The following is a 21,347-nucleotide window of genomic DNA, read 5'->3' as shown; positions in this document are numbered from 1 at the left end:
ATTTCCAGGGCCATTTGTGAAACAAACAAACAGAAAATGTCAGAAGTATCTAACTTGACATTAGTTAGCACTTTATTTATTTATTTATTTTTTTACTACATCCAAAAATCTTTGTGAATTGTACAAGCTTCAAACTTAGTCTCACTTGAGAAAAGTCATAGCTGCTGAGCAGTTATGTCCCTTTGTGCTATTGTGTAACTATAAAGATGTTTCAGATGTGATGAACTATTTCTGTCAGATAACGCAGCACTGTGCCATAAAATTGATCAGCTACCTGGACTCATTTAATGTATGTCAGAGTCCAATACTCTCTAACCATGTTTTTTAAAATATTCCACACATGGAAGGTGTAATGTTTAATATCAAATTTAGTTATATGAAGCTGATGGCACACAGGATGTCTGATTTAGTAGAGTGATATAAAAATGCTGAAAACTCAATACAAATTAACTGACACTGCAAAATATAGCAATTGCAATGTACAGCAAAATGACAATACCAATGTGATTCCCTTTACCAGTCTTTATCATGTGCTCTCTGTCATGATGCCAGGTGTCCCCAGATGCCAGGAAGGAATATGAGGGTTGATGCCAGCTCAATCATGTTGCTCTCTTCAAAATTATTTTGCTGGTTGTGTGTTGGGCTGAGCAAGTATTTGTTCTCCACATGCTGGTCTGGCTAACTCAGGGAGACATTCACATTTTTAAAGAACTCAGGGACAGACATTCACACCACCAGCTGATGGCTGTTTATCTAAAACAAAGGCCTCTGGTTCTCTTTGTGTTGAGATCAAGGTCAGCTTCCTTGCAAAAATTTTGGTTCATCACAGCCTATGTTATTCCCTGAGCTTCACAGGCACATCATCCTTGCTTACCTTCTTTGAGCCTGATTCTATTTTACAGGTTTATTGATCTGTCACAATGTGAGTCAAGCAGAGGAAACTAAAAGTGTTGGTAAAATAAATTGCAGAAATAGTTTATAGAGAAATATAGAGAAGAATATATGAGAATTTAATCACGGAAAAATAAAAGTGCATGCAGAAAAAAGGAAAAATAGGCATTTCTACCATTCCTTCTTTTTTAAAAATGTATAAAATTAATGAACTAGGTCAAATCAAAAGTTGATTTCCAGAATAATTCCACAATACTGAACTTTTAAAACAATTACAAAATATAATAGAAATGCAAAAGAATCAAGATCACAGCAATGAAATTATTAAAAAAAAATTAAAAAATAGGAAAAATAGTCAGAATTAGATTTAGGTAAAATTAAGTTTTGGGATCAGGAGTTGTAGAATCATACTTGCTTCTCAACTTTGAATTAGTGAAAGTGTGTCTCTGCTGGTCTGAAGATAAGTGCCTACTTAAGCTCACTGAGCCCATGCTGTCCTTTTTATCAGGTGCTACTCATTTTTTCCATTGGGTGATGGCTTAGGCACATTAAGATTCTGGCTTTAAGGAACAACATTGTCATGTGTATGCTTACAAAAGAAATATTAATCATGTTTGGCTCACAGACTTGTATCTTCTACTCATGTCTCACTAGCTTAGCACAAACATGATGCATTTGTGGAGAAAGGTGCTATTCCCAGTGGTGCCTTCCTATCATTGTGATCTTTCCTGACTAACTTGGGAAAGCTCACTGCATACATTCAACTCTACCATGCAATAGGGAAAGCTAATTTTAGCAACATCTCTTATTTTGAAATTTGTAATTATTTCTTTGCTGAATGTCGAACTTCCCTTGACTTTTATGTGTCTATGAAACACTCTAATTAAAAGTAATAGAGGGAATGTTATGATAGATTTTTTGTGCTGATAGTTTACATTTTTGCTTGTGTTCATATAATACAAAAAGTATAATTTTATATGATCATCTTGCCAAAAAAACCTCCACAAACTTTTCTGTTTACTGTCAAGAAGAGACAAAGAGCTGAAAGACTGAGATAATCCTATCTCTAGAAATATAGATCACACAAAATATGTTGGCTTTTTAAAAAAATAATCTGAGAAAATGTTATTTCTGATGCTTTAAAACTAAGGAAAAAACTTGGAAAGAAGACATACAGGGAACTTTTGGAAGGTGTATAATTTTTTTTGGTGCATAATTATTTTATACAGAGATATTTAATATGTGATGCTGCAGTTGAGCAAAAGGTTATGTCCATTGGTCTGTGCTCATCTAATAAACAGTAAGGTTGCACTTAATTTTATCATTTTCATTAGAATGGACAGTTAATCTCCTTGATTATCTTCCTTATTTTATAATTTACTCAGGAATCATCTGTTACTGTCAAGATATAGTCACAAAGTCCATTGAACAGAGGAGTTAAGTTGATAGACCAAGGACACATTGTTCAAAATTTTATTGCTGATAAAGAAAACAGACCTAATGGAAGAACACAACAGAATATGGTTTATTCGATTAATAATTTCTGGACAGTAAGAATATTTAAGTTAACCTTAGACTGATATCCCTTTCAAATGAAAACACACTACTACTTTGGCTTTTTTTAGTTCACAATGTCAAAATTTTTCTGGGTTTCAGGTACTTTGGAAAAAAATACCTATATTAATTTTCCTGTTGTTTTATACAGCAGGATTTTTGGTGTCAGTCTTAGTGAGAGGAGAGGTATAACTCATCTTTCAATTAAGATTAAAAGCAGAGCTCCCAATGTTTATCAATGTCTTAAAAGTGGTGTAATACCCTGACATAACTAACTTACTAAATGTAGTTAAAAAGAAGGTTTAGGGTTCTAGCATAAATTTAATGTAACTAAAAACTTAAAACATGACTATAACATAGATATTTATATATATATATAAATATATATATAAACTTGTACAGCTCAATAGAGTATATAAATTTTTAACTCATTCTTTAGCAGTACTAGATTGTAGATTTTAGCTTTTTGCTTTTTTTTTTTTTTCAGGCTCCGCTTGAAAGTTGATATTTTGGTGATAGGTGGAAATATATTTACACTATTAAACTACAAATCTAGAAGAAAATTCAACTGCTAAAATTTAACAATCTTTGTCATTCACTTTTGAATAATTAAATAGAAGGCATAAATTGGCAGAGAAGGAAAATTAACTATAGTATAGTGCAGTGACCTTATACTGCAGTGCAGTGTTCTTACAATGCATAAGATTGGGTTCATTTCCGTCTATTCATCTAGAAGCATCAATCGCTAATGCTCCTGTTACAGATTTCCTAGGGATCTTCAGGACAGACTGTATCCTGTTAGAAAGAACACATTGGAACAACTCCTAAAATCCACAAGATCATAAACCCACATTTATCCATTGCTTAGAAGTCAGTGTAGCCAGTAAATTAATAAGTTTTGAGAAAGTAGTGGCAGACTCTTTCTGGTAATAAAACCTTCCTATATTTCATTTTAGGGAATAGGTAACTGGTCTCTGCCATCTCCTTCATGAATGAGATTTGGAACCCATGTGGTCTAGGCAACTTTGTCATAAATATGTTAATGGAAGTGTGCTTCAGAATATTAGTTGTTTGTAGCCTGAAATGGGGAATTAGGTAGTTTCAAGCTTTTCTCCAAAGATATGAAGGTTTTATTTTCTTTTCTAGGAACTACTAGGACTGGTATTAGATCTGCTGCTGAATTACTGTGTATGAATCAAAATTCTAAGTGCAAGATGGTCTGGGGTGGTTTGCATCTTGTCAAAATTCTTATTTTTTCAGATCCTGATAGAAGTATTTTTTCCTGTTAATATATAACATTTCAGTCCTAACAAATATTTCCTATTGTCTACAGAAATTTCTCTATTATAATTCCTAAGTTAAGTTTTCTTTCACCATACTGTGATATACCACTGGTTTGATCTTTGTCTAACTTCATTGTGAGTGGTAGCTATTTCGATGAATACTTGGGAAATAAAAGGTCAGGAGTCTGAAAATATAGTATGTATGATCTTGCAGCTGGCTACCAAGTTTTTGCTTAGGCAGATTACCTCTATCCTCCTTGCCAGAAAGTCATATTCCTTCTGAGGAACTGACGAGACAGTTTCCGTTAGTACTATTTCTTTAGTGGTTTTGACTACAAACTGTATTTTTGTGTTTAGAGACTATGAAATTATAGCATTAGATATTTTAAGAGTTAGGATTCTAGCCATGTAAGTTTCTTGTAGAGCCAATAGTAAGGAAAAAATCATCTCCCTCTCTGCCTGTTCACATTTACAATTCAGACAGATGAGGTGAAGTACCTTTATGTTATCTCCACTGACTGAACCTGGGACTTGGATAACTATTTTAAATTATATTATTAGGTAGAACTATGTAAAACTATTCAAACCTTTTGTGACATTGTGAGTCAATATACTTTGCAGCAGCTATTACTTTGACAAAACACATCACCTACTTCAGCCTCACAGGGTCTACGGAGTAACAGTACAGAAAGGCAAATGGATAGCTGAAATACTTCCATAGGAAATGTGAGGTTGATAATTTTTTATGATTTATAAGCACCTTCATTCCATCCTGTTAATCTTGGCTCATTTTTTCATCAAAAATGCCAGCACGTTCTCCAGCTGTCAATTTTGTTTCCAGCAGCATCTCTCACCAATCCCTTTTCACAGGTTTCAGGATGCTTAACGTACCTGACAGCTGCGTAGCCTCCCTACAGACTGCCATCAGTGCCCAACACTGGAAATATTTATCTCTCCTATTTTCATACTCTTGCCTGACTGGGTAGTTGGCAGGGAAGCCTATTACTCCTTTCTGAAGTCAGTTCATCCCTGGCTGAAGTAGAGACTTGAAATTTACAAGATTCAAGGTGATGCTCATAGTGTGTCTTTTAAAAAGTAGCACAAATGGTACTTCATCTAAGGGAGAAATATGCTTTTGCTATGAATATGTTTTCTTATGTAACAAACAGCCAGTCTGAAAAAGGAGTTTGATGCTTAGGGAGATGAGCCCAAAAGGACACTTGAGATCATTTGTAAGTATTGAAGTGAGAGTCCTTTCTGACTCATTGTGTCAAAGGGTCCTGACAGTGCTAGTCTCTACTCCTGGATCACCTTGTGGCAGGTTGATTTCCTGGCACTCACCCTATGTAGCTCTGTATACCCATGCAAGAATTATCATTCCTAAGCTCAATTAATAATTCTGGAGGGAAAACCAGAAGAAATTAAAAATAATTCCTAGAAAGGTACTGTTTGGGTAAGACCCATCACACAAAACAAAAAATGTTAAGAACTGACTGACTCCAACCAGATGCTGGAGTTCATGACAGCAATGAAATTGCAGGGATCAAGGCAAAACTGGGAATTTCATTAGCGTTGCTTAACTACATGCAAATATCAAAGGCTGAATGCAAGGTATTGTAACTATGGTGGGCAGAAATAGTATAAGTAAATTGCAGGAGGAAAGCACCATCTGATCACAAACTTTGTGTGTGTGTATATATATATATATATAATGATAGGGGAAAGTATACATTTTTTAATCACATTTTTAGCTGACAAGAGGTTTGGGAAACCAAGATTATGAGTATAAACTGTCTATTCTTCATAGCAGGAACCTTAAAAAAATACTTTAAAAATTTTGAAGGATTTACAAAAATGTAACAGAAAGACTTAAAAAGAAAGCAGAAGGAAGGAGGTAAGAATGGTAACATGTCCTGGTTTCATCTGGGATGGAGTTAATTATCTTCTTAGGAGATAGCAATGCTGTGTTTTGGCTTTGTTGGGAGACCTTTCAATTCTTCAGGCCTTGTTAGTGAAAAGGCTAGAGGGGCACAAGGAATTGGGAGGGGACACAACCAGGACAGCTGACCCAAACTAGCCAAAGTGATATTCCACACCATGGGATGCCATGCTTGGTAGTCATACTTGGGGGGTTGGCCAGGGCAGGTGGATCGGTACTCAGGGACTGGCTGGGCGTTGGTCGGCGGGTGGTGAGCAGCTGCATTGTGCACCATGTGTTCCTTTTTTCCTTTCTCTCTGGATTTTATTCTTTCCCTTCCCCTTTTTATCATAACTTTTATTGTCATCATTGTAATTATTGTTCTTTTATTTTTATTCTGTTTCGATTATTAAATTGTTCTTATCTCAACCCTCGAGTTTTACACTTCTTTTCAATTCTTCTTTTCATTGCTCTGGGTGAGGGGGGAAGTGAGTGAGTGGCTGCGTGGCACTTAATTACCAGCCAGGGTTAAACCACGACGTAACACTAATTAAAAAAGATAATTTGTTAAAATATGGTCAGCTTTGTATGAGTGTTAAAATCCATGCCACATCTTTAGCAGCTTTTACAAATTTTTTAATACACTGCTCAGAAAAAAATATTTCAATATTTATTCATCAGTCTTCTGTTCTATCTGCATCCTTGTAACCTGCAGCAGCAAACACGGTTAAGAAGGTATTTGATTTAAAAGTGGTTGCTAGAAGCTAACCAGGTGAACAGCATAGTAAAGACAGTAATGCAAGAGGTTGTTCTGCTGTGTACATAGAATTGAATCTTGCATTCTTGCAAGGTTTTAGGTTAAGAAGAAACCTCTGTTGACATTCCATGTTCACATTATCTGAAATAATTTGGATTGGGAACTACTCTGTTAATGACTGGTTGTATTTGCTGTGTTATTCATACAGAAGCAATTTATGTCTATCCTGTTTGTAAGAGAATTATTTGGAAACATGGTGGTTTATGACTGAGGCATTCACATTTGCAGAGGCAGGTGAGAAGGCAGGATGAAGAGACCCTCATTAATGTCAGAGTACCTTCTAACAACTAAATTCATTCCACATATCACTATTACAGAAATTAATTACACCAACAGTGTGGTAAAACAGAACATTCTAGAAACCAGTGATCATTAAGTCTAAAAAACCAATGATGGTGGGTGTTACTCTGTTAGCTACTGTATAAGCAACTGCTTTTGTTCACAGAGGTTAGGCATTATCCCACGATATCAATAGCAAACTCAAAGAACATTCCAAAAAAATAGCCTTAGGAAGTTAAAATTGAAATTAGAAAGAATGTGGAAAACATTGGGAAAATTTACAAAGTCAATAAATGAAACCCAAAAACTAAATTAGATTTTAAAGCAAATAATATAATTTATTTGATATTCTGACTACATAATCATTAAATACTAAGTGATCATCAGAAGGCTAACATGTATTTTGAACATATAATAACAAATGGAAATAAACAACATTGGAGTCTTTAGTGTGTGGCTCTGAATTTGTCACTAAAAGACAGCACGTAGATGTCTACTGCTTTTGAATATTCAAGATGTACTTGCACCTACCTGTAGTTGCAAAAGTTAAATTGACTTCAGAAATCTAAACTTGACCCTATAAAACTGAATTCTGAATGAACATCAAGGCAATATAATTTACTGAGTATAAACTAAGTGGCAAGATAAACTGTCCATCCTTCTTTCTATCAATCCATTTCTTAAACCTAATTTTTCATTGTTATATGTAAAATACAGAATTACATAAAAATTAAATCTTTTAAATACTGATTACAGTGAAGTTCAAAGTAAAATCAGGGGTATCATAAGCATTATTTGAATTTGTGAAGTTATTGCTTCATAAGATACTAAAACCATAACATAATTCCTTCATTCAAAAGGCACTGTCAAAATGATTTTTGATAGTTTAGATTAAGGGACTCTACCCACACAGACAAGATTTAACCCTGGAAAGTGAGGTACATTTAATGAGAAACTCAGTGAATGATTGCTTACTCTTGTCTAATACAGGGACTCCACAATCTGATATGACTCTGTTTAGTTGACAGCTGAACTGAAACCTCCCGTCCTTCAAGAATTCCGCTTTCTGTTGTGTTTTGATTCTTCCTGTTTCCAAATAATTTAAAAAAAGAAAGAACGTGCTGACCATTTGTTTAAAGATGGAGGTGTTCTTGAGTCAATACACAGAGGTAGAATAATGAAGGACAAATTCTGAAATCTGGCTGAGACTCCTATTAAATTATTTTTACAATTTTAAACCTATACAAATTATTCAAAACATGTTTGATTTTCAGAAGATAGTTAGATATTTCGGTAACTTAAATGATTAAGATTTTTTTTTTTTACTTTGTCACGTTGGCAATCTCTGCCCTGAAGTTTCAAAAAATATTGAGAAACATTAAAATGTATGGACTAAAACTATTTTGCTTTTGTTCTTGTTGGTTTGTTTTCCTGCATATAACAATGATTTTTTTTTTTTCTTTGGTTATAGAAGGCAGATGTTTCCAAATGAAAACAGTCTAATGAGAAAGCTATAATTTCACACTTTCCTCTGCTTTACCATTACGTTATTCTTTGAAAAGTTTGGTTTGGTTAACATAAATTGCATTCATCAAACTTTTTATTTAAAAGTGAACTTTGTTTATTTTAAAATAAAGGTATATTATTGCCCTATAACCTGGAAGGGTATTATTTCTACTCTGAAAGGAGCATGGAGGTTATTTGCAGCACCTACGGTGATATGGCCTGTTACATGAGGTGTGGCACTAACATATTTCTTAGAGATAATCTATGTTGCAATACATCTACCTATGATAAGAATTAACTGGGGTTAGCCTTAGAAATGATAACTTTAAAGGTGGTATACTATTTACTGCTTTGTGAGAGGAAAAGGTAGAAGAATTTAATAGAAAGATGCATTCATGCAGTAAATGAAGATGTTAGGGAACCCTTGCAGCAGATGAAGTTATTATTCACCTGACTGGTTTCTTCCTTCCAGATCAATGGAGATGCCATCAGACTACTGAACAGACATTTTAAGCGTGTAGATAAAAATTTTTAGAGATTTCAGAAATATTATTTCCTATAGGACTCACATGATATGGTTTTCCATTAAACCTTTTGGCTACTTAAAGACAAACATATACATATAAATATACATATATAATAAAAAACTTGATAAGGTAACTGGATTTTACGTCACTGTGAGAAAATCCCACTGACATTTCATAACTTGAAAGTAAACCCTAATGGATAATATCTAGTAGTCATCACATGGACAGTTCTATTTCTAGACAGGAACAGTTTGTTATCTGTCAAGTTTCATTTATTGCTTTCTACCATAGTACAGATAACAATAATTTAGAGGATCTGTTTGGATTATAGGACTAATTTGTTCATCTTGCATTTCAGTTGGCCTTCCTACTCTGGGCAGCTATTGAAAGTTATTGTTACTGTCCTGTCTTATTCAGCCCCTCCAAAAACAGTGGGCTCTTTTCCCTTCTGTGTTCACTGTGTTCAACTTCTGCTTTTAGATTCATAGATTCATGGAATCATCTAGGTTAGAAAAGACCTTTAAGATCAACAAGTTCAACCATTAACCCAAGACTGCCAAGTCCATGTCCCCATCTACACATCTAAATGCTTTCAGGGATGGCGATTCCACCACCTCCCTGAGTAGCCTATTCCAAAGTTTGACCACCCTTTCAGTGAAGAATGTTTTCCTAACATCCAATTTAAGCATCCCCTGGCACAACCTGAGGCCGTTTCCTCTCATCCTATCACTTGTTATCTGGAAGAAGAGACCTATCCCCATCTGTCTGCAACCTCCTTTCAGGCAGTTGTGGAGAGCGTCCCTTTCTGCACACTAAATCATCCCAGTTCCTTCAGCTGCTCCAGACCCTTCGCCAACTTCCTTGCCCTTCTCTGGACACGCTCCAGCATCTCTACATGCCTCTTGAAGTGAGGGGCTCAAAATCAAACACAAGATTCAAGGTGTGGTCTCACCAGGCTGAGTAGTGGGGGACGATTACTTCCGTTGTCCTGCTGGCCATGCTGTTTTGGATACAAGCCAGGGTGCTGCTGGCTGCCTTGGCCACCTGGGCACACTGCTGGCTCATGTTCAGCCAGCTGTCAGCCAGCACCCCCAGGCCCTTTTCCTCCAGGCAGCTTTCCAGCCACTGGTTCCTAGGACTGTAGTGTTGCATGAGGCTGTTGTGACCCAAGTGTAGGACCTGGCACATAGCCTTCTGGAAACTTGTTTTGTTACTATTGTTCTGCAGTTTGCCAGATCTCCTAAAATTTGAAAAAAATTATTTGTTTACATAAGTCTTTTTTTTCACTTGGTTGATTAAAAAAGAAAAGAAACCCAAAAAACCTAGTCTAACCTAATACTATGTGTTCAGTATGTTAGGATAAGAGGAACAAGAAATGGGATAAGAAAAAGTCCAAAAAAGTCCAAAAGTTCTTTTTTAAATTTGAAAAATTATTGATGCTTTTCAGGATTAACTTCAGGGTATATATTTCGCCAATGTCGTAAGTAAATTGAAGGTATTTATTATTCTGAGCATAATACCAATTAAATTGTAGAGGATGTTAATTTGATTTGAGAAAGATTTACACGCCTAAAGTAGGCAGATTGGTTGGAAAGTCATCAAGAAAAATAGGTAAGGGGCTTTTTTGTATTTATAATGGAAAACCTTATGATAATATTTAATACCCCTTTGATCCTCTTCTTTTGGTAGAGTATAAAAGTACACATTCATTTCCTATTTTCCCTTTTTTTTTTTTTTTTTCTTTACTCCACTGGCTGCTTTCAAATTTTCTATGGCAAAATGTGTGTATAAATAAATACAACTTCTAATTTGAGCCCCTTCATCAAGATGAACTCCTTACAAAGTGTAGATAGGGAGGACAAAGTATTAGTTGCATTAGAGTTCAGGATGGATGTATTTACAATGGAATAGTACTTTTACTTAAATAATGAAGTTTTTGAAAATGTGACCAAAATTTAATTAACTATCATCACTCACTAAATAGCAAGAGCTATAGGATTTCTATTGAATGCTCTGCAGTTTAGAATGACTCTATGTCTCTGAAATATTTAAAATTATTATGGGCTACATGTATATTTAGGAAGATAAGAGAAAAGAAGCAAGCCTAGATATGTCTTTAGGGACTTCATTTTTAATTGCTCTGATCCAGGTGTTTCCAAGTGTCCATTCCTGTTTTTTCATGTTAATCTACCTTTGCCTTATGGTAGGGTTCACTCATGTTATGTGTATGACATACACTATTTAATGTCTCTATGCAAGACAAACTCAAGTAAATACTGCAAGTCATGAAGTATATCAGTTTGACAGAAATTGAATGTTTTAATAAACATCATTTTCTGTAAATATGTCTACTTCAAAATGTTGATGAACATTTATGAATTTTTATATTATTTACTCTGTCATATCTGACTTCATACTTTTCTATGATATCTGTTGATGTAAAATCAGGAGGAAACAATTATAATTATGCACTAATGCACATTAAAAGTTAGAAGCACCAGAGACTACTCCTTTAAGAATTTAGCAGAAAAATTAGGTAGGTAGCCAGAATGAAAGCTCAAAAGAAATCTAAATGATTTTACTTACATATACTTCTGTTTTCTTGGTTTCTGTTTTATTAGTTGTCAGGGTATTCAAGTTGCTTGTCAGTAGTCGTTCAATAGTTATGAACTTTTATAAAGAGGAGTTAGTTGAGATGATAGGTAAAAGCTGAATAAAGACAAATATCAGCAATTTAGTATTACCAGTTCATTTTGACTCTCTGTGAATACTTATAAGAACAAACGCTAAGCCCACCTGAAGGACATAATTTTCTATGAATACTCACTCATCTAAATACTTCTGCATTATTATTTTATTTTTAAATGCTTTTATGACCATCTAGAAATGTGCGCTTTGATATGTAACTTGCAAAGGTATCCAAACTGAATAGATACAAGGTAATGTTAACCAGTTATAATTAAGAAAAGCCTTGTTATAAGTAATTTACATGAAGAAGCAGAATGAAGTATGATTAGCTATTTAAAAGCAAATATTTTGGAGGAAAGACTTTTGTAATTCATTAGTAGTCAGTCTTTTTTCAGCTGCTCAAAACCAGAGAAGATACTTCCAAACATGCTATTTATTTTTAAGTAGCTGCCTGTTTTAACCAGAGTTTCTCTGTAAATTACTTCAAAAAGTAAAATACTGAACTAGTGAATACACTTTTGGTTTAAACATCTAATGTAGCATCTCATTTGTTGGGAGGGCTGAAAATCTTACGTTTTGCTGGTTAAGAAAACATTGAGTCTTGAGACACTTCACCCAAAAAGTTTCTCATCTATTAAGCAAAGTGCTTGAAAAATTTTGAACTCACATATTTTCCTTCTGCAAAACTTGGTAATTATACAAATGTTAGTAGCTATCTGGTGTTGAGTGCCATGTATATATGTATAAGTGTATGCACATGTCATTCATTTTTTTGGGAGTTTGAACACAGGTGTTTTATAACTGATGAACAAGTTTGTGTGTGAGAATTATGCTTTTAATTAGTAAAATCAGTATTATTTTTTTTTTTACTTCAGAATGTAGATTTTTCCTCTATTTTATTGCCATTTTGTCCACAGTTACTCAAAGCATTTCCAACGGTGGTCCATAACCTCTCTTCCCTAGCAGCATTAAATAGCTAGAGGAGGATGTGAGAGAAGTCACCAGGCAATTTTGTTTCCTTTGTGAAAGGGAAGGAAAAATATTTTCTTATGCATAAGCCAAAGCTATATTCCCTGGACTCAAGAGCTGCAGTGCTGCCACCTTCAAACATCATGGAACAAAATGATGTAGTTGTCTGTTCCTCCTGTTCTTTCAGATGTTGCACTTCTGGCAATTGTTGCACATGTACTCATGTGCTCAGAATGCGGACTAACACTGAGCAATATGCAGTGCAGGAATAGTATATTTGGAACCACATAGTGTCATCTGCAAGTCCTTCAACAATTCTCTCACCAGTTATACAATAATTACCTCTATTTTGTTGTGAAAACTTAATAATTATTGTTCATAATCTATTTCTGCTTTTTAGTCTGCTGATTTTAATGCTAACCATTTTACAATATTGTGTTTGCTGAGAAAGGACAGCTAAGGTCTAACAGAACAGCTATATTAAGTAAGAACTTTTATTTCTTACTAACCTTTTTTACTTGCTATTATGAGAAACTTTCATCTACAGTAGTAGCAACTGTAATTTTCCTTGAAATAATTTAATATTAATTGATTGTGAATTCCCAGCTGGTGATGCAAACTGAACTATGACTGCAATGGCTGCAGTTAATTCATTTTGTATGTTCAAAAGAAAAAAAAAAAAAAGATTGAGTGTATGGATTAAGTAACTGAAATTAGAAATTGACATGTTTTAGAATGCCTGAGAAGATCATTAGGTTTCCTTGTCAATATACTCCAGCAGCATGGGATTGCTTCCTGTGATGTTGTAAATTTTTCCATCACTTTCTTGCTCACCTCTAAATGACTTTCAAAAGGAGGTATCAGAACCTTTAATCCAATTTTGAACATATACTAAGAAAATTTCAGAATTATTTCTCTAGGACAGAAATTTCACTTCAACAACAGCATTTACGGATCATTCAGCTGCTTACTGGTGTCTCTTAAACACCTGGCTCTCATTAACTCCTATTCTCCAGAAAAGAATTTCCCAAAGAAAAATAGTGATGTTTTGTTATATACGTTTCTTTAGAAAAGAATTAATTAACTTTGGACTACAAAATGGTACATGTGCAAAATAGAAAACATGTATTTGAAATTTGTGAGGAAAAACTAACTATACCACAGAATGTCTTGACTTCAGTGTGTGATTTTTCAAATGTAATGTGTAATGTGTAATGTTTAATTTTTAATTTTTATGGAAAGTAACACTGAATTAGTTTTATTACCGCCTCTTACTGGTAAGAGCTTTTAATGAATGCCAGTTAGGTTCTGCAGAACTGTAACACTTAGTTTTCAGGAACTTAGTTTTCAGGACATGAGCAAGCAGACTTACAATATTGTATCTAGGTTCAGATTACCTAATGTTCACTTAAAGCCATCCAGTATCGTAGTGCTCGAAACAAGAAGAGGTGGGATAAGCCAGATTTGGGTAACTAGAGTCAGAGAAACACACTCTAATTTAGCTATAGGTTGTCTGGATATCTCAACATCAATATACAGCCCAGACAGGGGCTAAGGTACCACAGAGAGCAGAGCTTAAGACTGTATAAACTTCCAGAGACATTTCTGCATGAACAGTTAATGTCTTCCTGTATTCTGCATTTGGGATAAAGGTTGCTGTCTGAGACCAGAACAGATTTGTTACTTCAAAAGGTGAGTCACCCTAGGTAAGTAAAGAATTATTAAAATGTTCTACTCAGCAGAAACCATTTACTGACAATCGTTACAATAATTATTTCCAGAAATTCAGTAAAGAGTGTCCATACACTCAAGCCATATTATTAACCTTTGGCTGTTGACTTCAAAGTTCATGTGATGTCCTACACACTCTAAAATATCTGCACAAAGTAGGTTTTCCTATATCAGAGTTTTTTCATAATAATTTATGAAAATATGAAGAATAAAGTTTTGCTTCATATTTTTCATAGTCATGGCTTAGAAATACTACTGTACCACATTGCTTCTTTATTTTTATGGGGTTTTGGAAGAATGGCGAAGTACAAATTTCCATGATACACTCAAAATTTTAAGTCTCATTTGTTATTATTGGTTTTTGGTTGTGTGTGGTTTGTTTTTGTTTTTTGGTTTGTTTTTTTTTATATATATATATACAGTACTTTAAAAAAGGGATGCTTAGGGATATTTTCATAGAATGTTTTGAGTAAAAACTGTGGCCAAAGTTTTCCTCAAATCATTAATTTTATCTCTACAATATGCAGTATTTGTAATAGAGGAGTCTAAGGAGTTCATCTATACAGAGATCCTTTTCTTTGGATTTCAGTCAACGGGGAAGTTGTTACAGACAATGACATGAAACGCAGGAATAGCAAAGGTAAAGCCCAGAATTTGCTGTTTGGTCCTGCACCAAATCTTGGACAAAGACAACTGAGCATATATGAATCTTCGTAGTATAAGATGACAGAAGTGATATAAAATGAGAAATATCATAGTCTAAAAAGCCAAAATAATTGCATTAGCTCATTTTTGTGCCATGCATCCTTGTGCTAGGATTTATTTGCATTGATGACAGCTTTAAACCAATGTACCTCATACCAGTTACTTATATTCCAGGCACTGAACTGAAATAACTTTTAATTTCAGAACTATGAAATAACTGTAACTGATTAGATAATCACTTTATTAAACAACTGCTGTTGGAGAATACATATCCAATGAATCATTAATCCTAAATGCTTTACAGAATACTCATATTCAGTAGATCTTAGCACAAAGTTGTTCTTCAAATGAAGACCTGAAAAATTGCAGATACCATCACACAGAAGAAGATCTAAAAGTTGAAGCAGATGTAGATGTCAGAATTAAATTAGTTTAACTCCAGGAAAAATTAACCTGCTTTTAAACATATGTAACTTAAACTCCTTTCTATACAGAAAAAAGTAATAGTAATATTGAATAGAAGGAAAAAGAGAAATAATTGAAAATTAAATGTGACTTTTTTACCATATGAATATAAACCCAATTGAATTCCCAATGTATTTGAAGAATGTGTTGAGGATACAATACTTAAGTATAAAGATAATTTCTTTGTATTGATACTAATTTTCCTTGGTAATTTAATCCCTGTCACTAAGATAAAAACAATTAGATCCATACTAATAGGAGCTTAAAAATACTGGCAGACATATACAGAGAAAAAACTGGAAAAATGTGATGACAAAGCAAAAGGAATTATATTTATCCTTTCAACATGTCTAGAAATAAACACAGGTGGTTTAGTTTCTTACTAGTTTATGACAATACTTGTATTCAAGTATTCAGAATACCTTTATTAAACAACTAATTAAAAAGGTCAAAACTGGGCTTCTAATCATTTATAAGAGTATTCAATGTGTAAGAAGTGATGTTGTACATGATAGATGGCTGGTAGGAAGGAAACTATTGTATTGATATTGTAACTTACAGAGGGAAGCCCTGGTTTGTCTTATCTGTCATAACCAATACTGCTGTTGCTACTTTCATGTTCTGGCTCAGTCATTTGTTTAACCAGTACATAAATTATTAGGCATTCACTTATTAAAATATTTACATCTTACATATGAATAATTGACTCTATATTTCTTCATTCATCATCTCTGGCCTTGATGTTTTGTAAATTCTAGTATGAAGAAATCTGAGCCCTTTTTTTTTGTTACTATGTGGTTTTGTTCTGAAGAAATTCTGAGCTTATTTTGGTATGATGTGTTTTCACACTCGAAGGATGCTTGTCACACCATATTTGAACAACATTTTTTGTTTACCTTTTCTTTAAACTTCGAAGACAATCAGAGGAGGCCATTTATTATGGAACAAAGTTTGAAAAAGGAGAAAGAGGGTTTTTATTTAAGCTACTCTTCAAAAACTATAGAGAAAAAATATTGCTTCTGTTTTGATTTTCCTATCAAAATAATACCTATTGAGGGAACTATTTGTTCAATTTGTTTGAAACTCTACAAATCTATTGATTTTGACTATTTACCATTTTACAAGGACAGAGTAGCTATTTTTTGTTACAAAGAAAAATCAAATAAATATATACCCAAAGCTCTTAAAACCTGAGGACGGTTGCATTTTCCTGCTACTGACAATATCTTGTTTCTCAACACTACTATATTGTAATAGCAGTTTTCGTAAACTATTATCCTCTGCTGGTCGTTCAGGCATGTGTCTTGATACAACAGTGTGATATGTTATCTAGATTTCTTTGAATGTCTTCAAGCTTCTGTTAAAGTGAATTTGAGCGCAGTGTTTGGCTAGTAAGTTACATGATAAGGCTTTAGTGTCTTTGTTAGCTAAAGGACAAATAATAATATTTATAAATCAATATGCAGTAAGTCCATAAGTTCACTGCTATATGTATTTGTTCTTCCAAAAGTTAATTTGGTATTTCTGCCCCCCCCCCCCCCCCCCCTCCATGCTCCACAGATACCTTGTTTGTAGCTTAATTGTATGGGATCTAAAAGTAATTCTACATTCTTTTTGTGTGTGTCATCACAATATTTTCATACAGTTTGGGAATACTGGCAAAATTTATCTATTATTAAAGTTAATGGAAACAGTATTTTTACTGTGAAAGTAGTGAATATGGTTGACACTGTCTCACTAGGCTGGGTCCACAGTAGGTTATTTTCCCCCAGTGCTAAGCAGGTGGCTATACAGTAAAATAAAATATTAATCTAACTATGACTTTACAAATCCAGAAAATACAACCTCAGAAAAAAGTGAAAAAGTAGATTATATGTGCTAACATTTATAAAGAAGAGTACAGAACTACAGAATTTTGAACTTATGGTTACAAAGCAATAAAACTGTATCAACAAGAACACTTTCCTATGCAGTTCCTTTTAGATAGAAGGATTATAATACCAGTGTCCAAACCAAATGTCAAATAGGAAGTAACATACAGGTATCCTGTATAGCCAGATCCCACAATTCCTGATATGCAGTGGTAAAGAGGAGGCAGCTGCATGATCTTTTCCTCAAATTGGTCTATACTTTATGTACAGTAAATATGAAAATCTCTACCTTCTTGTTTTCCCATGCTCCCTTTTATTTCCCAACTCTATTGCCTTTTCAAATATTCTGGGTCTTCTAATCTACCCTACTATTTTTTAATAATCTGTCTCTTCAACCTTGTTATATTTCAGGGTTCTCCCTCTTTCGAGGAGTAAGTTGTTATGTGTAAAATATATCTAAAGAGGAAAACTCAATAATCCTTCCAAAGCAAAATATTTCATAACTGTAATATCAGCATATAAAATATATTTATTTCTTCTGTATGAATTGCTAGAATGCTAATGACATTTTTCTATTTTTGGAACTGTGCTGGGATACTGTGGTCATGCATAGGTATAACATAGTAAGAAAACGTAGCAGTTTGGAAAATAAAAATCTATGGATGATGAAAAAAAATGTTAATTTTCCAGGAAACTTTTATTTGGTTCTTTTTTGAGCAGAAAAAAATCGATGAGTTTAATAGTATATTACATTTTATTCTATTAGGTTATTATAAATAAGCACACATGAGCTAATCATCTTAAGTTGGAAGACATACAATTGAATTCAGATGTTTCAACAGATTTTCCAGCAAGAAGATAGTTAAGCATATAGACAGGATTCTACAAGGGTGCAAGGAAGCTCCATGCTTTTAAAACCATTACGTGACCCTGCAGTCTGTTGATGGATTTCATTCTACTTCAGAAATCAAAGGGAGGAGTGTGCTATCCAGGAGGAGGAAGAGGGAGGAGGAGGTACTTTCCAGGCATAAACTGTACAGCTTTATGATTGTGGAGTATATTTTGCTTGGTAGAAGTATACTTACTATGTTTAAAACATATTATATAGTATATTACTACCATCCAAAGAAATCCACTTTGACAAGGCAATACGTTTAGGGACATATTGAGATGAATAATAGGAAGGATAGCCAGATCAACCATTATGGATTAGATGAGTTCTAAAGGTGCTTTCTACCTAAATTGTCTATGATAATCCACTAAGGTAAGATTTCTTCACTTTCAGCAATTTTTTGATTCTTAAAAATACAGGGCAGTTCCAATATCAAGGAAAATAGTAGCTGAAGGGTCTGTGATTTAGCTGCTATACTACTTATGGCTCATAGAATGTAATTCCTTTGAGAACTGTTTGGTAATGTTATAGGTCATTTATAGCTTTGGTTCCTTTATAGCATAATAGACCTTTCACAGAAAAAAAAAATAAATCTATTTATTATTTCATTCCAGTGTCTCATATTTCTTTCTTCTATTCTTTTTTAAACTCCTTTTTGGGCTATATACAATTCTCAGGTGAATTGTTTGGCCTTCTAGCAAATACGATCTCTCTTCTGATTCAGGTTCATGTACTTACTCTCTATGAAAATCTTTACAGCATTTTCCTACTCGGTTTAAGTGTTATAAAGATACATTTTAAAAAGCTTTCAATTATTTTTACTACATATTTTACCTGGCATCATTTGAGGAATATGTCTTTTCTTCTTTAAAAAGAAATCTGTAACATTTAAATTTTAGTAAGAATGGTAGCGATTGGTTGCAATGAATATTTAATTTTGACCCTGCTTTGAGCAAGGAGGTTAGACTAGACAGTCTCCAGAAGTCTCTTTGTACCACAACAACTCTATAATTTAATTAATAGAATGGAATGGCAGGGAATGGAATAGAATAGAATAGCATAGAATAGCATAGAATAGAATAGAATAGAATAGAATAGAATAGAATAGAATAGAATAGAATAGAATAGAATAGAATAGAATAGAATAGAATAGAATAGAATAGAATAGAATAGAATAGAATAGAATAGAATAGAATAGAATAGAATAGAATAGAATAGAATAGAATAGCTTCAGTTGGAAGGGACCTACAACAATCATCTAGTCAATTACTTGACCACTTCAGGGATGACCAAAAGTTGAAGCATGTTGTTGAGGGCACTGTCCAAATGATGCTTTTTAAGGCACTGGCAGGCATGGGGCATTCACCATCTCTCTAGGAAGCCTGTTCCAGTGTTTGACCACCCTCTCAGTAAAGAAATGTTTCCTAATGTCAAGTCTAAACCCATACTGATGCAGCTTTGAACCATTCACATGTACCCTGTTGCTGGATCCCAGAGACAAGAGCTCAGCACCGCCCTTTCCATGTCCCCTCCTTGGTATGCTGTGGAGAGCAATGAGGTTGCCCCTCAGCCTCCTTCTCCAAACCAGACAAATGCAGAGTCCTCAGTTGCTCCTCAGACTTTCCTTCCAGCCATTTTACTAGCTTTTTTGCCCTCATCTGGGTACTTTGGAGTACCTTAACATCATTCCTAAATTGTGGGACCTGAACTGCACATAACACTCAAAGTGAGGCTGCACCATCACTAAATACAGCAGAATAATCACCTCTTTTGATTGACTGTTTGTGCTGTGTTTGGTGCACCCCAGCCCACAGTTTGCCCTCTTGGCTGCAAGGGCACACTGCTGGCTCATGTTGAGCCTGCTGTTAACCAGCAGTGCCAGATGCCTTCCTGCAGGGCAGCTTTCTAGCCACTCCTGTCCCAATTTATATTTGTGTCTGGTGTTCCTCCATCCCAGGTGCTAAACTTGACATTTCTTCTTGTTAAATTTTATGCCATTGATCATTGTCAATTGCTCCAACCTATCTAGATCCCTCTGCAAGGCATCTTGTTCCTCCAGAGAGCGAACAGCACCTCCCAGTTTAGTATTGTCAGCAAATTTAGCAAGGATGCATTCAATTCCTGCATCCAGATCATTGATAAAATGTTGAACCAAGAACAGAAATATTAGAAAATGAAAAGATAGAAATGTTGAACCTAGAACTGACCCCTAAGGGACATTGCTAGTGACTGGCTGCCAACCAGAAGTAGTCTCATTCACAAAACTTTGAGCCCTGGTGTTCAACCAGTTCTTTTCCCAGTGCATCATGTACCTTCTCATCCTACAGCTGGACAGCTTGTCCAAAAGGATTCTATGAGGGAAATTATCAAAAGACTTACTGAAATAGAAAAAAACCTACAACCAATGCATTCCCTTCACCATTAGGCATGTGATTTTACCATAGAAGGACATCTAGTTAGGCAGGACTTTCCCTTTGACTGTGCCTGACGATCACATTGTCCTTGAAATGTCTTCCAGTACCACACAATATGATCTTATCCATAGTTTTTCCAGGTGTTAAGATTAGACTAACAGATGTGTAGTTTCTTGGGTCTTACCTCATGCCTTTCTTGTAAATGGGATAACATAGGCTACCTTCCAGTAAGGTCAGACCTCCCCAAACTCCCAAGATCTTTGGCAGAGGATTGAGAGGGGTTCTACTGTAACAGCTGCTAGCTCCTTCAGTACTCTGGGATGAATCCCACCAGGCCGCATGGACTTACGGATATTTAACAGATACAACTGGCCCCTCACAATACCAGGGTCCACAAATGGAAAGTCACTGTTCCTGTAGTCATGGTCCTCCAACTGAGAAGAGCCAGCAGCCCAAGGTCTATCAGCAATATTTAAGACTGATGCAAATGAAATATTGAATGCCTCCACATTTTCTGCATCCCTATTTGCCAGGTGACCATCCTCGTCAAGTATCAGTCCAATATTTTCCTTAGACATCCTATTGCTATTTCGTTTAATACAGTGACAAAATGTATTTGGGTCCTGCCTTTATCATGTAAACCCAGCATTTCCACAGCAAATGAAGTTGAATGTCTCCCAGTAAAACAGCTAATCAGGCTGTGTTTGCAGAGCAAAATTGTTGCTACTGTCTCAGATTTATGCACCCAGTGAACATTATTGGTGAGAGGTGTTTGATTTGACTCAGGTGTTAAAATGGTGCTTTAAATGGAAAGAAACATTTAAATATTAAATAGTA

The sequence above is a fragment of the Falco biarmicus genome, chromosome Z (assembly GCF_023638135.1).
Source record: "Falco biarmicus isolate bFalBia1 chromosome Z, bFalBia1.pri, whole genome shotgun sequence".
NCBI classification, from domain to species: Eukaryota; Metazoa; Chordata; class Aves; order Falconiformes; family Falconidae; genus Falco; species Falco biarmicus.
Note: the sequence above shows the minus strand (reverse complement) of the source record.